The 22,492-nt window shown below is 46.3% G+C and overlaps 1 protein-coding gene across 4 annotated transcripts in view; it reads left to right on the top strand.

Moving 5' to 3' along the window:
• The window catches only part of PKNOX2 (PBX/knotted 1 homeobox 2), a 243,932-nt gene that overhangs the window by 139,216 nt on the left and 82,224 nt on the right, over nt 1-22,492 (top strand). The window contains exon 1 of one of the 4 annotated variants that reach the window (XM_039872787.1): nt 17,313-17,331. The exons of the other annotated variants lie outside the window; for them this stretch is intronic. The gene's annotated coding sequence lies outside the window, so the exon portion shown is untranslated. Of the gene's footprint in view, nt 1-17,312; nt 17,332-22,492 lie in introns of those variants that run through there. 4 annotated transcript variants of the gene reach the window in all.

Raw genomic sequence — 22,492 nt, 5'->3', positions numbered from 1 at the left:
CACTATGCTTGCCCTCAAGCATTCTTCGCACTGGGAGAGCTAGACATGTAAACAACCCACAGAAAGCAGAATGAACTAAGCACCAAGAATAGGGCCGAATGACCGGTTGGCCAAGGACATCTCAGTTGAAGCCTGTAGTTGCTGTGTAATTATTAATCCTTCACTCTCAAGATTGTTCCAGTTTGGGTGATAAATTATGTGGGCACTCTGACAATGTGCCATGGCTGTGAAGGGGTGTGAGCAATTCTTTATAAAAATTCAGGAGACATCACAGAGTAAATAATATTTAAGCTGAGTCCTTGAAGAATGAGCTGTATTTCAGCTACTCGAGCAGGGAAATGAAGCAGCCCAGCCTTGGAGAGCAGAACTAGCGGAGGCCGGAGACATCTCTCGGTAGAGTCTGTGTAGGAGGGATGGGCACACCTGAAACCTAGACCAGGTTCAATGAACTTTTTCTGACAGGTTTCAGACAGTAAATATTTCAGGTTTTTTGTTACAACTACTGAACTCTGCCATTGTCCTGGAAAGCAGCCAGAGACAATAGTGAACAAATGGGCACGGCTGTGTTCCAATAACACTTCATTTATAAAACTGACACCCTCAGGATTTTCCTGGGTGTAGTTTGCCAGCCACTGACCTAGAAGATGCGAAGGAGAGATGTAAGAGATAAGCGTGAAGAGTCAGGTAGGAGCCGTATCATGAAAAGTCTCAAGAACCTGACTCACTTTTTAAAAATAGGGTTTTTGAGCATAGGAATGAATCATCTAAGGTCCTAGGGTTTATTGTTGGGTTTGGATGGCCTGGGGAGAAGCAGGGAGCAACCGTGAGGAAAGCGGACTGGCTTTGGGCGCCTGCCTTGGAGCTGGAGTGCTGGTGTGCACAGAGATGAGGCCTCGTTCCTGCAGAATCTTCCCTTCGGATCAATACTGGCCTCCATTCCCTGTCCTCAGGGGACTCACACTCTCTTAGGCAGACACAATGACAAGGGCTATTCTCTCCTTTCCCATGGAGGGAAGGCAATTAATGACCCCCTCTCTTGACCATCCTTGCCCAGGGCAGGCTCCTGGTCAAGATGCGACCCTGATGGGGTCCACGTCTTCACTCCTAGTGCTCCCAATGGACTCCGGTGCCTTCAGGGTTTAATTATGGGGAGACCCTTGGCTGCAGAGCCAGAAGGGGCATCAGTTGGTCATGTGCCATCACCCAGGTGGCCCACAAAACCACCAGCGTGTGAGGGTCACTTTTCTCACGAATATTCCAATGTAACAACTTGAAATTCACTCCTACTCTGGGGAAAGTCCAGCTTCCCCAGAGTCCAAGAGAGGAAGGGAGCGTGGATTCTCCCAGTCAGTCTTGCTTCAAGGTTCTGCTCTGGGAATAAGTTCTGCTCCCTTTCACCCTGTCTTGCTGGCGTGGCCTCCTTCTCTCTTCCTGCACAACCTTCCCAGTGGGTTTGACCTCTTCTCTTTCGTCCCTGTGACAAAGCTGTTGCCTGTGTATATTTTTACTGATATGGGAGCTAGGCCGGCTCACTCACCATAATCTAAGGGGCACCCTAAAACTCAGTAATCAAGAGAAATAATATTTTAATGCAATATTTTTTTAAAGATCAAAATTAATGACAGAATTCATGTTAAGCAAAACATCAAAATATTAAGTGACAACAGGCTCAGTCTTCCTGATTCTTCCTAGAATACCATCGCATTCGAACATGGTAGGCGGGGGACCGTCTCTGATTTTATTTTAATCACCACTGCTGAGTTTTTAGGGGTCCTGGACTTTGTGCTCAATGCAAGTGCTTGACTCACCTCTCCCTGGTCTCAGAGGAGATGCCAGAACAGGAACAAGTTAGCCTTTGCATACGAAACGACGTCTTCGAATCCTTCTCCTGTCTCCGCAGAAGGCGTTTCCCACTGTCTGTCTCCAGTCTGGCCTGTTTTCCCAGCACCTTCTTTCCTCTCCCTTCTGCTCCGGGTTCTGCCCTCCTCCATCTTGGAGACCTGGCCTCGTTTCCCCAGGAAGTTAGTGGGGGCACTTTCAATTCCTACTAATTCACTTCTTTACATTTACGTTTCTCTTCTGCCTTTATTATTCGATATGCTGTAGATATTTATGTATCTTGTTATCTTCCACCACTCCCATCTCTACCCCCTACCAGAATGTAAGCCCCATGAATGCTGAGATTCTTTTGTGTGTGAGTAGTTCCTGACACCGGAACAGGCACTCGGTAAACATTTATCGAATGAGTAACAATTGAGTTTCTTTTTCTTTAATCTTTTCTTCTCCCAGATTAGGCCCAGCCTCTCTTTTAATAGCCAAAAGATGTTAAATCTTCCTAAATGAAAGAACATCTGCCCTAGGCCTCCACCTAAGCCATACAAAAAGACAGGAGAAGCTTCGAAATCACAGTTACTATTTAACAAGTCCAACCTAGGCGACAGAAAAAAAAACATTTTTCAAACTCCAGGGTTTTCAAGGTGTGTTGTACATTTTTCTCCTTTAAACAGAGAATGACGTCCAAGGGAAGATTCGAATTCCATGGAATTCGAATCAATACTGATGCTTTCTGCGACCTTGGCCAAGACACTTAAGTCTCGGTTTTGATTATTCTATCTGTAAAATGGGAATGTTGAGTTCAGCAATACCACAAAGTTACTGTGAAGCTCAAGCAAAAAGCTAACGGATGAGACTGGACCTGCTTTAGGATGCATGTCATCGCACAGATACAGAGGTATGTGGTCTCATCGACCTTGGCCAAGGCTGAGCAAGGAGTCTTCTGATGAGACCACGGTGGAAGTGACCATCCGGTCTTAACCTTCTTACTTTACAGATGGAGAAACTGAGGCCCGGGAGGCGATGTGCCCAGGGTCACATCCTGAACTAACACAAGCTGTTCTGGCTCCTGGTGCAGTTTCTGGCCTCTCTGAGTTTCTCAGTTGCTGATTCCACAAGAACAGGGATCCTGGGCTCTGCAGCTGTGAGCCCAGGTCAAAATCACCATGGCCAGAGGGTAATTCCTGACCTTCACATACCCTTTCCAATCCCAACCCTTCACAAAACAGCCTAGGGAGAAAGGCATTTTAAATAAAATTCTTTTACCATCCCTTCCATATCTGAGATTCATTTCTGAGTGGCATCTGAGTGAGAATTTTACAGACGTTTCATTTCTCATCCTTGTTATCGCTCCTTTGCTGTCCTCCAGGAGCAGGTTATGACCGAAACCTCTGTGAGACGCAAGGAGGACTTGTGCCTTGGGCAGCAGGTCATCAGGTGGCGGCATCTCCATATACACTGTGATTATTGCGAGAGTGAACGGGCCCTGAGAAGGGCAGGGAGGCACAGAGAGACTAATTTCTTCGATGTCATGCTTCCTGTGCGTTCCTTAATGGCTGAAATTTACATGTGTGGGGAAAATCGCAATTTACCCTGGAAGTTATGGAAGGGAAAGTCAGAGCCATCAGACTGTTTTGAAAGTGGGTTTGTCCCCAGGGCTCTGTATGGATCCTACAGGAATCTTTTGGCTTTTTATGAGGTGTGTGTTCATGATCGTGACAGTGAACTGGAATTTGTACCTTCCCAGGTCTGTGACTGAGTCTCTGGAATTATTCGTGTGTATGTACATGCGTGTGTATGGATTGTTGCCATTTCCGTCGTTGCGACCATGAGTAGATCAATGTGTGTTTCTTTAAAAAAAAATTATTTCTGATTTCTTGCATAAATTACTTCATGTAAAAGGCCACCCGAAGCTCAGTTCCTAGCATCCCTTTTCAATAAAGCAATATTATCACAGCTTAGTCCCAAAACTGGTCCCAGGAGATGCTTCTCCTAGATTCTTTGTCAAACGAAATGTCACCGATTCACCAAATGATGAGAAGAAGAATTTGTCTTTTTATTTCCCAAGCGAGGCAGAGCAGAGGCAGCCCGGCCTCTGCATCTTTTCCCTGGCTGGGCAGGCAGAAAGGAGGGCAGGGTGCTGAAGAGGCCGCATATAACCGTTGGACTCTCTTCTTTCATTCTGCCCCTTTGACTTTGGGCAAGTCGCTTGTCTAACCTCAGTTCCCCCTTTTAAAAACAGGACTAATAACTCCTACCTTACAGGGTTGTTGCAAGGATTAAATGATAAATGGAATAATACAGGTCTTTGTGGCTAATAATTGGATAGCAAAGGACATCAGCACATTGAGTGTCATGCATTCTACATATCCTCTGCTGAATGTATCCATTTAGTTATTCCTTTATTCAACCAATATTTATCGAACTTGTAATATGTCCAAAATACACATTGAGCTCTCCAGAGTTATATAGGCTTGAGAGTCAGTTTGGGATCATATGATCTAGTGGGGCAGACGGACTGGCAAACAGACGATCACAGTTTAGTAGGATAAGTCCGAAGAGGACTGTGCATAGGATGCTCTTTGCTGCTAGAACCATCCTTGTAGCCACATGTGCAGGATGGAGGGAAAGGAGATTACAGGCTGTATTTCTGCCCTGAAGCTTTCTCCAGGCTGTTGGGTACCAGGTAGTTGTCAGTTCTGGGAAAGGAGGAATCTATGTGTGTTGTAGCCCTGAAGCGTGCCCTGCGTGGGGGCACGAGGTGTCACCTTGGATTGTCCTTCCTCTCTCAAATGTGCATTTTATTAGTCCTTGAGTGGGGAGCACAGTTGGCTTCTCTTCTCTAATATGGTGCGATTTCTCTCTGAGGGCCTCCGGCTCCTCGATGTGGTGCCATATTAGGGGTGGGGTTAGGGGTGGGGCAGAGGTACAGCAAGAGCAGAAAGATGGACAAAAATCATGCGACTGTAGTCAGACACCGGGAGGGAGCTCTGCCCCCTCAGTGCCAGAAAGGACAACAGCTTTCAGAGACTGAAAGACACCAGGCAGGCAGTGCTTCCTCAGTCTGCAACCCTGACCTGGACGCTGTCAGAGGAGGGGGCGTTAAGGAGGGCACAGCCAGAGGCAGCACCATCCACACATCTCAGAGTACAACTATTTCCTTATCATCTAGACCGTGAGCGCCTCAAAGACAGGCAGAGCGTGTCCGGGGAAGAGGAGGAGGGGATAGTAAAACGCTACTCAAGAAAAGAGCTCTCATCCACTAAGTAGGCCTCAGACACCTGGGGAACAAGGCAAGGGAGGCAGACACCAGCAGAGCTCCCAGGAGTGGCCCAGCCATGACCTCTGCCCTCTCCCCTGGGAGCCCAGCATTTACTTAGTACTGAATACTGCAAGCACTGCCTTTGGATGGGTAAAACATACAAGAGCAAAGAGAAGTGGGGAGGATGAAAGGGCAAAATGTCTGGAGTCAGAAGACATGCCACTTGTTGGCTGTTTTCTTCAGCAAGGCCAGTGCTCGACCATCCTCAGCCTTGTTATCCACATCTGTAAGATGGGAACAACCATCTGGCAGGAAACAGGCATCTCTCACACACTGCGAAGAGGACCTCGTAAACCGGTGGGACCTCCCTGCAAGTAATTTGTAAAATTTCTTTAAAGCGAACATACCTTCAGATCTGGTAGCTCTACACCTAGAAACTTATCCCAAGACAGTGATTAAATCTGGAGCAAAACTCAGCTATGAGAATAGGCATTACTTGTTTATAATAGCAAAAACTGGAAATAATCACGATGACAATAATAGAAACTTGGCTGACTAATTCTATTCTATCCATAAATGGAATGGCATATAATCACAAGATTAAAGTATATATTTCCCTTATATACAAAGGTATTTAAGATATGTCGCTAAATATAAAAGGCCGGTTATATAGAACAGTATGTATAGTATGACACTGTTTTTAAGAAGAGTTTTACTCCACATATTAACTGTGGTTATCTTTGTATTAAAGGATTGCAACTAACCTAAAATTTCTTCCTCTTATTTATTTTTTACAATAACATGTAATTATTTTGTAAAGGTAATAAAAATTAAGTTATTATATTAAAATAGCGACCTTTAGCATTTAAGGTTAAAAAAGATATTACATATGAAAGTACTTTGCAAACTAAAAAATTATACAGACATCAGACAAGATCTCTCTCTATGAGGAGCTTACAGTTTGGAAAGAGATGAAAGATCTTTAAGACAACTATCGCATGAGACAGAATGTGCAAGAGCTGTCAGAGGATGACAAGCAGCGTGTTTCCTGGAAACACAGAGGAGGCAAAATTACTTCTGGCTTTAGAGGAAAAATCCAGAATGTTTGAATTGAACACCGAAGAAGGGTTAGGGTCTTGTCAGGTATAAATATAGAATTGGGGCAGGAGAAGAGGCTGGAGATTGTGGGACAGATTGAAAAGTGGTGTGTTTGGATGGAGTGCAGTAAGGCTCTGGCGATGGGTAAAAGATGAGTCTAGAGACGCAGGTAGGGGCAGACTGCAGGCACCTTGGAGGCTGCACTTGGCAAAAAGCAGTCTATGAGTGAGAATCATTAAAAATTTTGGAGTAGGAGGTGACACAACCGTAAGCCCATTCAGGGCAGCGAGGTCCTCATTGCTCGTCGGCAGGGTCTGGAATGGACTGATGCAGAGCTAAGCCGTCCGCCTGGGAAGCTTTGTCTGGAGGCAGCGGGAGGGTCTAAATGTGGGAATGAGGAGGGGCCTGGCCAGCATGGCCGGGGATGAGGGTCCTGAGGTTGTGTCACTGGGAACGGAATGGAGAAAAGAGCATCTTCTGCCTCGACTGGAAAGGAAAGGGAAATGGAGGAGGAATGAAAAGTGAAAATGGGGATGAGGAGTCTGACGTGTCTTCCGGGTTTGCTGCCTGGGGGGCTGGAGAACAGGGAGTCCACAGAACTACAGACGAGGCCACAAGGAGGATGAGCAGGCTGGGGCAGGCATGGGGGGAGTGGGACGGGAGTCGTTCAGTGCTCACAACATCTTCTCTCTCTCTGTTGGTCCTGATCCCTTGGGCGCCTCCGTGCGGCTGCCCCAGGACAAGCAATGCCAGAGGTGCCTGAGCCTCCTGTTGTTTCGAATGTCTGGTACTCTCAGCTCCCCTTGGGAAGTCTGAGGCGTGGGGAGGGGAGTTTTATTTTAACCCAGAGAGCTTTCGTTAATGGAAATTTTTTTACCACCTCACTTTCTTGTAGAGCTTCTCTCAGCTCATCCCATCTTCGAAGTGCTCCCCAGCTTCCTCTCCCCTGCAACTGGGAATTCATCCCTCCTTTGGGATCCCGGATGCGGAATGCTGAGTCTCTACCACCCTCATCACCTTGCAGTGCACGCATGCGTGCACAAGCACACGTGCACGCACACACTCACACTCACTCACACTCACACTCTGGAAGGAAAGCGGGAAAGTCTTGTTCAGGCAAATGTCTAAATTTCCATTTCCCCACGGCAGCTCTCAGCCCAGGCCACTGTTTAGCTCCTCTTGTTGTCACGTCACTAGTTAATTACATTCTTTACTGAGGTGCAAATGTGTTTTTACAGGGAGAGTAAGATGGTGTTAACTAGGAAGGAACTGTGAATGTTAAAGATGCATTTACCTCTGGTGGAGGACTAGGGCTCTGTCTGGAGATGCTCCCGGGTGCAGTCCAGGCGTCAGGCGGCGCCCCCACCCCCACCCTGTGACCCTGTCTTCCTAGCCCCAAGCTCAGCATTGGAGTCAAATGAGCAACTTGATCCACGAGGAGAAATTGATCTGAGTGTTCGGGAAGTGTCAGGCCAGGCCTTATAACGGTGTTGACCACCGACCTCAATTTTCCAACACCTTGGTCCATTTCAAATATTGAGAAGCAAAATTAATTCACTTTAATCTAAAAAATAAATAGATAAGTTGTATAGCCAAAGCTGCCTTAAGACCATAGGCTGTCCTTCAGCGTTCAGTTCTGTTTCGGGTCCGTTGCCCTCCTGACTCCTCCTGCTGCCTGCGGGCACGCTCCCCTCCACCCCATCGGCGTCTCTCCGGACCCCCAGACTCCAGACCTCTGAAACCCATTTGCACACCTGAAAAAGCTGCACCTTCTACCCCTTCTTCTGCATTCCCTACAGTTGAAAGCAAGGCCCAGAAATCAGAGACCTGCCCACACCTGGTGGAAAAAGGGCCCGCGTGTATGCCAGGTGTCGGGAAACTAGACAGGCCACAACAGGGCACTTCTCACCGTGACAAGGATCTGGGCTCTAAAATGGCTGGGTGGCCCCCAGCAGCCACACTGAGAAGAGAGACTTGAATGGTGGCCATGGTAGCAAGGTCTGCAGAGCAGTGAAATTATCCTGTCCAGCCTGCCTGGGGAGGAGGCGGGCCGTGCACAGGGTGGGGCGTCCCCACATTAGCAGATGTCTCAGTGCCTCCAGCCTTCCCTTCTGAGAGCAGTGCTGCCTTTTCTCACAGGTGCATTGGCTCTAGCTGACAGGAGGAATTTCTGGCCCAGCTGGAAGTGAGACGAGGGGAGTGAGTCCCCTGTGGGCCATCTGAGAGGCCACCAGGATCACTGAACAGTAAGAAACACTTCGCTGTCCTCTAACAGGAGTCCGCAACCTCCAGGCCTCAGACCGGGTACTGGTCAGTGGCCTGTTAGGAACCGGGCTACACAGCCGGAGGTGAGCGGCAGGTGAGCAAGAAGAGTTTCATCTGTATTCGCAGCCGCTCCCCGGCGCTAGCATCACCGCCTCAGCTCCACCTCAGATCATCGGGCATTATATTCTCATAGGAGCACCCGTCCTTGGTGCCAAAAAGGTTGGGAACCTCTGCTCTAACACATAGTTACCCCTTCCAGGCAGATTATCTTTTCTCCTGAAAGCCTCCAGAACCAACCCATGACATTAGCTGACACTTAGCATGTACAGCCTTAGAAAGCACAATGCTGTACTGTTTTTTCATATCTTTCTTCCCTGAGGACAGGACGAGGGCTCTGCCTTATCCTGAATGCCTCTCCTTTCTTCTATACATATTCTGTGAACAATAAATTGTTGTAGATACAGCTAGATGGGCTGCTGCTCACATCGAGGATGAGGATAACATTTGCACAACCCTCTGAAGCAAGCGTCTTTACCTAAGAATCCCCTAGGGATGTTTGTTAAAAATGCAGTTCCTGGACCTCACACCAGAGATTCTGATTCCATGAGGCTGGGTTAAGACCCAGGAATCTGTACCTCAAGTGTTTTTGATGAACATGGAGGAAACTGCATCCCAGGTGTTTCTGATGGACTCTGAGAAATCGGTCTTTAGACTGTAGAAAGCATTTCGAATGGAGAATCTCATTTAATCCTCTTATCAGATAGGGTTTTTAAAATCCCCTTAAGTAACTTCATGATCTCAAAGATGTAAGTATCAGTCTAGGTAGGGATTTAGAAATCCGTTTATCCAAAACAACCCTTTCTACTTTCCAGTATGCCATGATAAGGGCTGCATCCAAAAGACCCTGCCCAGGATTTTGTAAGTTTCCCTGATGTCTTAGGGCCACTGTGACCTTGTAGTATATCAGCCTTCATTTAGGGGATGATAATCTTTGCCAAATTCCTCACAAAAGGTGGTTCTCTGGAGAGAGGGAGAGGGAGACAGTCGACCTGAAAGGTGAATGAACGTTTGTGGGCCCTGCTCCTGTTGTAGCCACCAGCCCCCGAAAGACACACGGACCACCAGAAATCAGTGAGTTATAGGAAACACGCTCTTTATTCAGCCAGCTGGGTCTGCCAAGGGTACGCAGACCCCAAATTAAGCAGCCCCGAAATGTATAGGTACAGGGTTTTTAAGCCCTAAATCTCATTCCTCATTCTGTCTTAAACACAAAGGTCTATTTTTCTCCTATTCACTATCTGTCAACCCACAGGTCAGGTGTGCAAGCGGGGGTACAGAAGCAGAAAGCTTATTGTTAGAATGTTATGTTCCCATGGGTGATAGCCTATGTTCCCATGGGCGATAGCCTATGTTCCCGTGGGCGATAGCCAAGCAGTAATTTTCCAGCCAGCACACTCCCAAGCAGGTAGTGAGTGAAGCCACAGATATTTAAGAGGACCATCTGTCTGAGAGTGACAGAACTGGCTAGTGATGACTGTCCTCTTCCTATACCCTCGGGCCGTTTGGGGAGCTCTGCGTTCTACGTGTATTAAGGGGCGGGGAGCGTGCTGGAGCGTGCTATGGCTCCTAGAGGGGACAGGAGCATATCCAGAGGGGTCAAGCTTCGGCAAGTGTGGGTTGAGCGATACCCATTTGGGAGACAGGCTGACAGTCTTTTCAACAACCTTTGGAGCCTGTGGGCACAGTGATGTCGAAGAGGGTTCACTGCAGACAATGGCTGTGGCGGAGACTTGAAGAAGATGTGGGGATGCTAAAGTCCAAAGAGGCCAGACCGTGCCTGGGAGCATGGAGATGCCCCTTGCCCTCCCTACATGGTAGAATATGGGGAAGGATGGGAATGAGTTGACAGAGTGCTAACTCCTGCTGTGATACTGTCTTTCTATAGAGTGAAAGGCTTCCATGGATGAGATGGAGGCCACCTCAAATATCACCCTTGAACTACCCCCCTTCTCTCTCCAACACAGACACACACACACACACAGACACACACACACACACACACACACACGTACACAGACACACACACACACACACACACTGACCACTGAACTGTCTTGCCAAGTGAGTGCTAGTCTGATCCATTCTGGGGACTAAATACAGTTGACACTCTTGCTTGGATGAGTGCAATTGGCAGGGACAATTTTTGCAGCTAATGCTGGAAGTGTGGCAATCAGAGAAGCCGCCAGCTGTCTCACTTAAATTCTTAGCTCTGTCGCTCTCGTTTTTTAAAATCGTTTTGCTTACATAATCCACCCCCTTTTTATTTTCTAATTCTCTCCTTGCAAAGCTGGCACCAGAGGGGAAGGGCTAGGGTGGAGGGGATAGCAATTACACATCAGTTTGGGGAGCATTTACATTTTGCAATTACAATTTAAAAATAAGCTTCGTTAATGATCTCCACGTGTCAGCGACAAACCCTAACTGACATACAGACTCTCCTGGGCCTGCCTGCCTCCCCTGAAGTCAAAGGCTCGGCAGAGGCAGAGGTACCTGGGGAGACATGGAGAGGCCAGGGGCAGCATCTGAGGGGTGGCAGGAGCAATTTGTGTGTCCTTGAGGTTGGTGGAGAACAGGTATAGAGCTGAGCACCTAGCAACCCAGAACCGAGGGCTGCAGCTTCTCTCTTCTTCCCGGTACTAATGCTCCATCCTAGCCCATCTCCTCCCAAAGCCCCGGCACAGCGGAGCCCAGTGTGCTCAGGAAGCAATGTCAGTGCTCAGAGCTGTGAGAAAGAGCTTAAACTGCTGATACCCTCTGAGGGGGGATTTGCAGAGTCCCATTTGGGCCAAGGTAAATCCTAGTTCCCAAAAGCCAGCCAGTGCATCTGGGTGTTCACAGACTGAGTAGAGGGGCTGCTTCCATGTGTAGGGTTTAGGAAGGGAACAGGATTAGTTGTATCTCAGTTTGGGAGAGACACTTCTCTCACCAATTACTTCATACATATTTATTGAAGCCCTCTGATTCCGTAAGCAGCGACTTTGGAACCAGACTAACCCAGACGCAGATCCTCGCTCTGCCATTGGCTACCTATGGGGTTTAGGGCAAGTTAAGGAACTTAAGTTTTCTAACCATCATTGTCTTTACATAATTGGGATGATCTTTTTTTACCTCATAGGGCTTCTGTGAGGATTAAACAAGATGATGTACTGGAAAGCCCCTCATGCAATGTCTGGCACATGGTACACGCTCAGTAAACATAGTTTCTCTCCAAGCCCCTTCCCAGTAGCCCCAACATGCTGCCTCCTGCTCATATTCCAGCTACTGTTTTCCATGAAGATGAAGGAAGTGTGATCTGGTTGGATTTCTCAGGTCATTCTGCAAAGTCAAGCCATCTGTACCCTGAACAGCTCCTGAAATGGCCTCAACCCCTCACATTCCCCCACCATCTCCTCATACGGTTCTCTGTGGGGCGTGGCATCAGGCCTCACCTCCAGCCTTCAACTTCTCTAGGGTCCTCTTCCTGACGCCGGCTTAGAACAAGCCCACTTCTCTCTTTTCTTGACACTAAATCAGTGGCGAAAGCTTATACCAGGCCCCAAGTGTGCTCTTTATCTGTGAAATGAAAGAGGTGGTCCAGGAGCTCTCCGAGGCACCTTTTAGTCTTGACATCTGTATCTCTTGGCTTCTCCTTCCCTACTCTCCTTTCCCGCCAGTTATTTGTGAGAAAGATTTCATCCCCGGAGCAGCTTCAACCAGGCCGATCTTTGGACCGATCACTTACAGTCAAGAGCATACATTTGTTACTTGAAACATACATAAAGTAACTCCTACCTGTGGCTAAAAGCAATGCGCATCTCACAGAAATCTAAGAGTGGGAGGACTTCCCAAAGCAGGCCACTTGCATAGGGCAGAGACCACAGGAAGGGACAACATCTTGTTGTTTTGATGTTTAACTGAACACAGTTAATCATTAAATTTTTTTAGAAAAATTTATTTTACAATTACAGTTCACATACAACATTATATTAGTTCAGGTGTACAGCATAGACAATTGCATAAGTTATATAATTGTCTAACCACCCTGATAAATCTAACACCCATCTGATGCCATACATAGTTATTACAATATTATTAACTATTTTCTCTGTGCTGTGTTTTATATCCCCATGACTATTTTGTAATTACCAATTTGTACTTCTTAATCCCTTTTCCCTTTCCATTCATCCTCCCAAGCTCCCTGCCATCTGGCAACCATGAAAATGTTCTCTGTATCGATGAGATGAGTTTATTTCTGTTTTATTTGTTTGCTTGTTTTGTTTTTTAGATTCCACATATAAGTGAAGTCATATGGTATTTGTTTTGCTCTGACTTATTTCACTTAGCATAATACCCTCTAGGTCCATTCATGTTGTTGAAGATGGCAAGATTTCATTCTTTTTTGTGGCTGAGTAATATTCCACTGCATGTATGTACTCCTTCTTCTTTATCCATTCACTTATTGATGGACACTTAGGTTGCTTTTATATCTTGACTGTTGTGAATAACGCTGCAATATGTCTTTTTGAATTAGTGTTTTTGGTTTCTTTGGATAAATACCTGGCAGTGGGATTCTTGGATCCCTCTTTGTCTCTTGTTATAGCCTTTGTTTTAAAGTCTGTTTTGTCTGGTATAACTATTGCTACCCTAGATTTTTTTTTCATTTCCATTTGCATGAACTATCTTTTACTACTCCTTTACTTTCAGTTTTTGTGTGTCTTTCGATCTGAAGTCTCTCTTGCAGGCAGCATATGTAAAGGTCTTGTTTTCTTATTCATTCAGCTACTCTATCTTTTGGCTGGTGCATTTAATCCATTTATATTTAAAATAATTATTGATAGATATGTAGTTATTGCCATTTTATTATTCATTTTTTTTGTTATTCATATTTTTTGCCTTTTTCTTCTTCTTAAAGAAGTCCCTCTAATATTTCTAGTAATGCTGGTTTGATGTTATGAATTCTTTTAGACTTTTCTTCTCTGAGACTCTCTTTATCTGTCCTTTGATTCTAAGTGATAGCTTTGCTGGGTAGTTATCTTGGTTGTAAGTCCTTGCTTTTCATCACTTTGACTATTTCCTGCCAATCCCTTCTGGCCTGAAAAGTTTCTGTTTAAAAATCAGCTGATAGTCTTATGAGAGCTCCCTTGTAGGTAACTGATTGCTTTTCTTTTGATGCTTTTAAGATTCTCTCTCTGTCTTTAACCTTTGGCATTTTAATTAGGATGTGTCTTAGTGTGGACTTCTTTGGGTTCATCTTGTTTGGGACTCTCTGTGCTTCTTCAGCTTGTATGTCTCTTTCTTTCACAGGGTTAGGGAGTTTTCTCTTATTATTTCTTCAAATAGGTTTTCAATACCTTGTTCTGTCTCTTCTCCTTCTGATATCCCTATGATACAAATGTCGATACACTTGATGTTGTCCCAGAGGCTCCTTAAACTATCCTCATTTTTGGATTCTTTTTCTTTTTGCTGTTTTGATCAGCTCTCTTCTGCTACCTTGTCTTCCAAATAGCTGATTTGATCCTCCGCTTCATCTAATCTACTGTTGGTTTCCTCTAATGTATTCTTCATTTCAGTCATTGTATTCTTCATTTCTGACTAGTTATTTTTTATGTTTTCTATCTCCATTTTTATGTTTCCTATCTCTTTGTTGAAGTTATCACTGAAATCATGAGCATCCTTATAAACGGCGTTTTGAACTCTGCATCTGATAGATTGCTTGTCTCCATTTTGTTTAGTTCTTTTTCCGAAACTTTGTTCTGTTCTTTTATTTGAGACATGTTTCTTTGTCTCTTCATCTTGGCTGCTACTCCCCCACCCCCAACGTGTTTGTTTCTATGTATTAGGTAAAGCTGCTATGTTTCCAGGTCTTGGCAGAGTGGCCTCATATAGTAGGTTTCTTGTGGGGCCCAGTGGTGCAATCTCTCTGGTCACCTGAGCTGGGTGCTCCAGGTGTATCCCTTGTGTGAGTTGTATATGCCCTCCTTTTGTAGTTGAATCTTGATTGCTGTTGGGACATCAATGGGATGGATTGACCTTCAGGCTGATTGGTTGTGAAGACTAGCCATGACTACAGTGGAGGAGCTGTTCTTCAGGGACTGACCAGACGGAGCAGGGTTCTGGTGCCTGCCGAGTGTGCCCTTTGGGTATATCATTGTGGAGGTGGTTGGGTGGTGCTCTGGTGTAGTCTGAAGCTGGCCACTATGTGTGTTGGTTCTGGGGCCTCTTGGGAGGAGCTCTGGTGTAGGCCAAGGTCAGCCACTGCCTGTGCCTTGCTTGGGGCCACTTGGTATGAGCTAGAAAGTGATCTGCAAATGGTTGCCACTCGCGCTGGGCTTGGAGGTGCTTTGGAGAGGCTAAGCTGTGAATGCAGGCTGGCTGCTGCTAGTGCCTGGCTTAGGGCTGCTTAGCAAGAGCTATGGGGCATGCCGAGGCCAGATGCTGCTTGTTTGAATTTTGTGAACCTTTGAAAAGTTTTAGGAAAGTCTGCAGCCTGAGCCAAGACAGCTCGTTTGTATGGAAAAGCCACTGGAAGCAGCTTGGGTGGGCCCACAAATCGGGTGTGGCATGCGGGGTCTCAGGGAATCACCAGGGGCAGGGCAAATGGTGTTAGTTAGGTTGATGGATACTCAGATATGGTGCCCACTTGTGTGTGCAGGCTGGGTGGTTTGACGTTTCAACAAAGGGACAATGGTTTCTGCCAGCACCTGTGTCTGGGAAAAAGCTGCCCCTCCAGCCCTCACCCTCAAGCCTTATAATTCAGTTCCTCCCCATATGTCTCTAGCACCTTTGGAGCTGCTGCCCCAGCACTGGAGCTCAGAGTGAGTGAGTCCATCAGCAAATAAGCCCATGTGAGGGCCCTTTAAGAGAAATGCCTGGGCCTCTAGCAGGCTTCCATCTCCCTCGGCCACAATGTCCGATGGTTTTCACAGCCAGAAGTTATGGGGACTTCTCTTCCCATCACTGGAATCCTGGGCTGCAGAGCCTGGTGTGGGGCTAGGATCCTTCACCCCTCAGTGGGAACCTCTGAAAACGAGATATCCATCCCAATTTTTAACCACACATGGGTGTGGAACCAGCCTGTTCCATATTTCCACCCCTCCTACCAGTCTCAAGGTGGCTCCTATATTTCCTTAGTTATAGTACTTCTGTTCAGGTAGGCTTCAGGTGGTTCTCAATGCTGGTTGTTTTGTAGTTTAGTTGTAAGTTTGATGTGGTCATGGGAGGAGGCGAGCACAGCGTTTACGTACTCCGCCATCTTGACTGGAAGTCTAGATAGGTTGTAAATATTATGTTTTAAATACTGTTCTAGAAACCTGCTTTTTAAACCTAGGTTATAAAATGGACAGCTTTCCAGGTCAAAATAAGTAGATCTACTTTTAACTGTTGCACAGTATTCTCTTGTATAGTTGTTTTATTATTTATTTTAGTTCTTTTTTTAAATATTAGAAGTAAAATATATATTCGAGGAGAAAGCAAACAATGTACAAAATATAAAATAAAATACAAAATATCCCTTTTCCCCCACCTCTACCCACAAGGTTCATAATCCAAAGTCAACCACAAAGAACAACAGTCTCTGATTTTAGTTATTTGGTGGCCAATGTTTATTATGTTGAATAATATACTTATGTACCTCTTTCTTAATTTATGTATTTACCTATTAGCTCCCTGCTATGAAAGCTGGGAAATTAGCACATATTATCCCCTTCCAATTTGTATTAGTTTACTAATTTTTATTAAATTATATTCGATATGATCATTTTTAATATAAAGTATTATATATAATATAGTGTATATAGTATATAGTATATAGTATTATATATAATTATACTATGTATTTTTAGTATAATAGTATATGTAGTATCTTCATGTTAAGATTTAGAAGATCAATATTTTATTATATAATTGTAGTCGCCTCTGCATTCTGACTATAGGGTGTTATAAGGTGGAAATATTATTCGGCTACAGAATTAGTATGACTTGACCATGGAAAATAGAAATAGAATCCTCTGTAGAACCTTCCGGCCAGCAAGGTAATGGCCTGCCCTCCACCCCTCCCACTGTCTTCCCTTCCAATGGGGCATACTGGGCACTGTGTACATGTTGTGTAGATGTTGTCCTCTTCCTATCACTGCTTTGTTTTGCTAGAAGACCACATTTAGTTATTTTTATATCGATAGGTGGAAAATAAATTCTTCTTTCCCACATGTCCAAAACAGACTATTTTGTCTTCAAACTTGACTTGAGCTCAGAATCCCATGTTCAAAATCTGTTTCTCTTAGATCTTGAAGATGTTGCTCCACTGTTTTATTTTCAGTCTTGCAGTGAGAATTTATGGAAACTTTTAGTTTTCTTTTCTTTTTAAAGTTCTAAAATTTCACCACTGTGTGTCGAGGATTGGAGTTTATTTGCTCCCTTCTTTTTTTCATTATTCTCACTGATCCCCTGGGATCCTTTTAAATCTGAAGTTACCTGTCTTGTATCAGCTCAGGGAAACTTTCATCTCATTATTTCTTTATTTATTCTGTTCAATTGCCTCTGTTTTCTCCTTCTGGAACTTCCACTGCCCAGCACATAGCTTGGCACATAGTAGATGTTCAGCAAGTGATTACTGAATTTGTTACTTGGGACCTGGATTCAAGTTTGATCCCTGTTTCCAACTTGCTACATGGACTCAGGCAGATTTTCTCATTTAAACAGGAAGAAGTCAGACCTTATGACTGCTCAGGATCCTTCCGCTCTGCCAGTCCTCTGGCAATCTGCTCTGGATGGAGCCTTGAGTTCCCACTGGAGCCTTGAGTCCCCACTGCTCCTAGGACTGGGGAAGAGGATAATGGGTGAGAAGAGAGGGGAAAGCTGTGGTCAAGCTGTAGGGCAACTGTAGTGACCAGCCTCCCACTGCAGACAGTTTCTTGAACCCTCTATTGCTTCAGCATCCCCTGAATGTCCCCCTTGAAGACTTCTCTCCTTGATGCTCCCAATCACCCTTCAGTGGACCTCCTTTCCTCTTGAATACCCTCTGCCCATCTCCCCTACTCCCTATGTTTGCCAGCTCACATGCACACACAGCTCCTGTTGATGAAATAATCCCTGACCACAACAAGGGTCTCATTCGATGAAATCCTATTTTCATTTCTATGAATTCCAGGACAAAGAGCAAATACTCTGACTTGAGATGGCCAGGCCCTAAAAAGAGAAGATCAGAGAGGCCTGCCCATAGCAGGGACCTGCCCCAGCCTTACAGCACCTTGTGTCCTTAAGGTGGCATCTTGGATGAAAACTCACATTTACTCCTTCCCACCCCAAGACTGGCTCTAACAGCAGAGACCTCACGTGCAGCTCCCCTTTCTTCCCAGACTAACCTGCTCTGGACAAAATCTCTAAATCTAGGACTCAAGGTGCTTCACTCATTTTCCCTGAAGGCCAGACACTGGAAGATCCCGATTAACAAGTACTCAGATCCCAGAAGATTGTTCTCTCTTCTAAGTCAGAGCATCCTAATTGGTTCCTGAGGGCCAGAGTCCACTGGGCAAAACTGTCTTCTCTCCTTCCACCCCTGGCCTTTGTGCTGCCATGAGAAATGGGGTCCATCTTACTAGAGAAAGAAGAGAGGAGAGTAGAAGCAAAATCTTGAACTTCAAGTACAAAGATCCTGTACTGAAGGCAGGACTTTTTCTTTCCACTGAGACCACAATGATAGGAAATGAGCTGTCATTGCAAAAAATCAGAATTAAGGTTTAATGTGAGTTATAATTTTCAGACAAGCTGCTAGTATTTAAAGATTCTGCTGCTAATATGAAACGGCTTCTCCTTGGTGCCTGACTACAGCAGAAAGGGCCAAGATATGACTAAAGATTTCCTTGTTATAAGCCAGAGAACTACAGACCCTTTTCCAAGGCTGGAGGTGGAAGGGGATGGGGCTTGGTCGAGGACAGCCAGGAGCCAGTGGGAAGTGGAACACAGCTCTGGTTCCCTGTACTTCTGTTTAACTGCCAGTGGTAGTAACCCCACTGCTAGCCTGAGAAAATGTCTTCACTGGTCGCCCCTTCAGACTGCTGCCTGGAATCTTGCTGGGTTGACAGAGGAAGGATAAGACTCTGAAAGGAAGGGGAGCAGGAAGGAGCTTCTGCAGAGGGATGAAGCGAAGATTCAAGGAGATATGATAAAAGATGGGATGCTCCCTAAGAATGGGTGCCTGACTTGAAAAAAAACCAATACTGCTCAACTACACAGTCTTTCCAAAGATAGAGCCAGGTGCCTCTTAGCCTGTGAGTCATGGGCATATTTCTCTCCTGAACAAGAATTTCTTTGCGGCTGTGGGTGGTCTGTGGAAAACCATGGGTGGAGTGGGGAAAGAAAGCAATGTGAAGACAGTCACGGAGAGCGGGGTGACCACATGCTACCTCCCACCCCACCCCACCTGGGCTGCAGCAGGGCCCCTCAGTCCTGGTTGACAGGAAGGAGTCACTGATGGCATCCCAGTCCATGTAAGTCAGAGCCCTGGCCCCAAAGCTGCAGAGTGTGGGGTCAGGGCACAGGCAGCCCCCGCTCTCGTGAAGCATGAGTTCCCAGAGTTCTACTCCCAGACACCTAAAACACATGATCGGATTCTCAATCACACATTGCTTCTTAGGTGCAGTCTTCAGCCACATAGTTCCATCATTTCATATTCGTTCATTAATTTTGTCCTTTTCCTTCATAACTGCCCCCACAGTCCAGGGAGTCTACGATTAAGACTCAAGGTTTGCCTCTCTCAGTGTTCCCACCTTGGTCTCAGTCGCATTATGCGGATGAGACCCGCCTTCTTATCGCGAGTATCTGCACTTTCGGTTTTCCATCTTCCATTCATTTTTATAAAATAAGAAGAGCAAAATGCAATAAACTGTTTAAATACATGTGTACACACAATGCTGCCCAAAGAGGACGGGATGACAGAAACGAACTGTTGCTGTTTAAGCAGTCGCACCGCCCAAGGGCAGAAAGTGTGTGTTGGTTAACTGATGTAAAAAAGCCCAAATGTGGCTGTGGACGACATTTAGGTGGTGTGAATAAAATATAATTCTTGGAAATTTGGGGAATGTGAGTGTCAAAGGACGGCCTATATTGGACAGTCCAACTCAAAGTCGGTGGCCTTGCCTTTTCTGTACTTCTCCAATTTCTAGGGGTCTCATTCCTCCTCGGGTGCTTCCTGCTTCCACCCTGAGACTTCTAGGTTAAATTCGGACTCTGAAATCAGACCATGTGTCACATTTAGAAGCTCTCTCAACCTCTCTAAGCCTGAGTTTTCACATCCATGAGTATGGACAACCATCATGCCTATACCATATAGTTGTTGAGAAAAATAAACAAGGTTATCTGTATAAGAAGCTTAACGTAATTCCTGGTCCATGGTCAGGGCTCCATAAATGGCTGCTGTTATTAATTCTATATTATCATCTCGCCCCTATCAACATTTGCTCCAGGGAAACAAACTCATTCTCACTGAGGTATAAATGACTGCCAGGACTTAAAGAGTTATTCTTTCCAGATTTGATTGTTTTGACATTTTAACAGTAAACTAAAGAAGCTGAATTATAACTGTGTATATATTCAGGCTCCAAAATGAGGCAGACCTTGTGAAATCATATCACACAGGCTTATTTTCCCCTAGGAGAAAAGACAAGGCAGAGACATGGTCTTATCTGCTGAGGAGCATATGGTTCAACGGGCAACGTGGACGTGAGATGAGAAGCAATTTTTCATGACATAAAAACACACATAGTGGTCACTCACGCCACCGTGCCCTGCTCTGTCTCATGGCCAGGCTCCCTGTGAGAGGACGGTCCTGGAGTGGAAAGCGAAGGCAGGCTTCACAGAACAGTGGGGTTTTGAGCAAAGTTTTGGTGAAGGAAAGGGCACAGGAGTATGATAAAGAAGGCCTTGCTGGCGGATGAGAGGGACAGCACAAGGCGTGGTGGAAACACTTCTCATAAGGTGACAGAGGGCGTGTCTGCTCAGTTGGGGCTTGAATGGCGATGCCCAGGAATGGACTCACTGCCCAGCATCACTTCCTCTCCCATGGAAGCTACTGCCCTCCCTTCCCCAGGGTGGCCCTTTCTGACAGGTTGGGATCACAGAACCAGTGTCCCTGCTCTCATTCCAAGCAGCAGTGAGGACCAGGGATGAGGCAGTCCAGGGGGACATCCTTTCCTCCCTCCAGCTGACCTCGTTGCTGTGAACTCTACCTGGTCTCCCTTCCTTTTTCTTGTGAGCTCACCTGGAGCACAACAAAGGCCCAGGGGGATGGGCATCTGCTGGTTGTAAGGCAGTATCAGGCATGAGTGGCTTTTCAATGATAAACTGAGCCCAGAGAGCCACTTGGTTCTACAGCCCTGAATCTTGACCTTTTTTATTGTTGTTTCTGAGGAATTTTAAAAAATAAAACCAGATCTCGTCCAGCCAGGGCACACAGTATGGTCCTTCAGAGAGAAAAGGGGCCCGGCTGCCCTTTTTAAGACCCTCTGCTTCCAGGAGACTCTGAGTGCGTCGCAGGAGACAGACTGAACAGGTGCCAGGACCCCCTATCTCTGTGGACATCCCCCACCCCAGCTCAGTCCTGCTGCTCCAGTCCCTCCCTGCACACCCCTTCCAAGGCCCCTCACTTCTCCTGCTTTCCTTCTGCATCCCAGCTCCCAGGGAGTGCCATCCTCCCCGCATGCCTGCTTTGGAGAAGAGAAAGATTTATGAAAGGGAGGACGGGGCAAGGCAGCAGAGGGGAGGCTGCCTTACTGGCTCCTTGCAGAGCAGACGTGCTCCTCCACCTGGGTCCCCGCATCAGGGCTGTTGGTCTGTCTCTGCTGAGTTGTGAGCCTCAGGGGCCCGGCTGTGTTGTTTTCTCAGCTCGGTTCCTGAGCAGCGGCTGCTGTCAGCTCTCAACAAATAATAATAAACCTGGGAATCGGGTTTGTCGAGGGGGATTTCAGTCCCTGGGTTCATTTTTAGATTTGTTTCTGTGTGTGTGTGTGTGCAGACAAGAGAGCACATGATGGTGTCTTGGGGGAGCAGGCTGGGGCTCTCAGGTGCCCTGGCAATCCACCCTAACTGCCCCCGCAGAAGCACTGGAGAGCCCTCCTCTGCCCATGATCACTGGGGCCGCCTGGAGGTTTGAAAGAAAAAAAAGTAATTGAATAAAAGGCCTCAGGCTCCCTCCTTCCCTGTTCCTCCCCACCTCTCCTACTCACGCTGCTTGGAGAGAGATGAAGGGGGCTGGAGATGAAAAAGAGAGGGCAGGACCCCACTCTAGGTTTAAGAGTTGCCTGAGTGATGGGCGGGAATCTAGGCAACATACAGGGAGAGGAATTGACTGGACCCTTCCTGTGGACTCCACCCCCAAGGCAGCACCGACAGCCTCCTGACCTCCATTCCTGGGAGGAAGCAACAAGGGGAGGGGCTTCCTAGAAAGAGAAAGACGCTCTCAGTTGAGCATCACTGGCAAAAGCAGGACCCAACAGTGGGTGAGTGTGAATTCAGGACCAGACTAGTGGTGCCCTTCAGGACCAGACTAGTGGGGCAGAGTAGCACCCATTTTTTAGTAGATTGGGGGTGACCATCCAATGACGCCCCCCTCACCCCGCAAGCAGGAGACGGTGCACACCACTTCTCTGTGAGAAGAATGCAGGGGCTGTGGCCACCCTTACAGCTAGCGTGCTTTCCTCTCCTTTCTGTTGTTTTGTTTTATTTTGTTTAAGGGAACCAAAAGGGGAAGAATTGCCAAGTTGTAAAGTGCTTAAAGAGGAGATGAGAATCTCCATCAAATGCTAAGAGCTAGAGGGGGAGAGTAATGGGAAAACTCTTGCCTGCTATTATGGGATTGATTCTCAGATCAAGAAGAAGCAAGCAGTTGGATGAAAGGAATTATTGTTAAGCTCCTCAGTAGGAAGATCTAATGGACAATTGCCGCTATCAGGGGGAATTAAATTGCTGTTTCAGTTTGTAAAATATATCAGTGGCTTTTTGAAG

Source organism: Pteropus medius, unplaced genomic scaffold (genome assembly GCF_902729225.1).
Source record: "Pteropus medius unplaced genomic scaffold, Ma_sr-lr_union100, whole genome shotgun sequence".
NCBI classification, from domain to species: domain Eukaryota; kingdom Metazoa; phylum Chordata; class Mammalia; order Chiroptera; family Pteropodidae; genus Pteropus; species Pteropus medius.
Note: the sequence above shows the minus strand (reverse complement) of the source record. Positions and strands in the feature narration are given on the sequence as shown.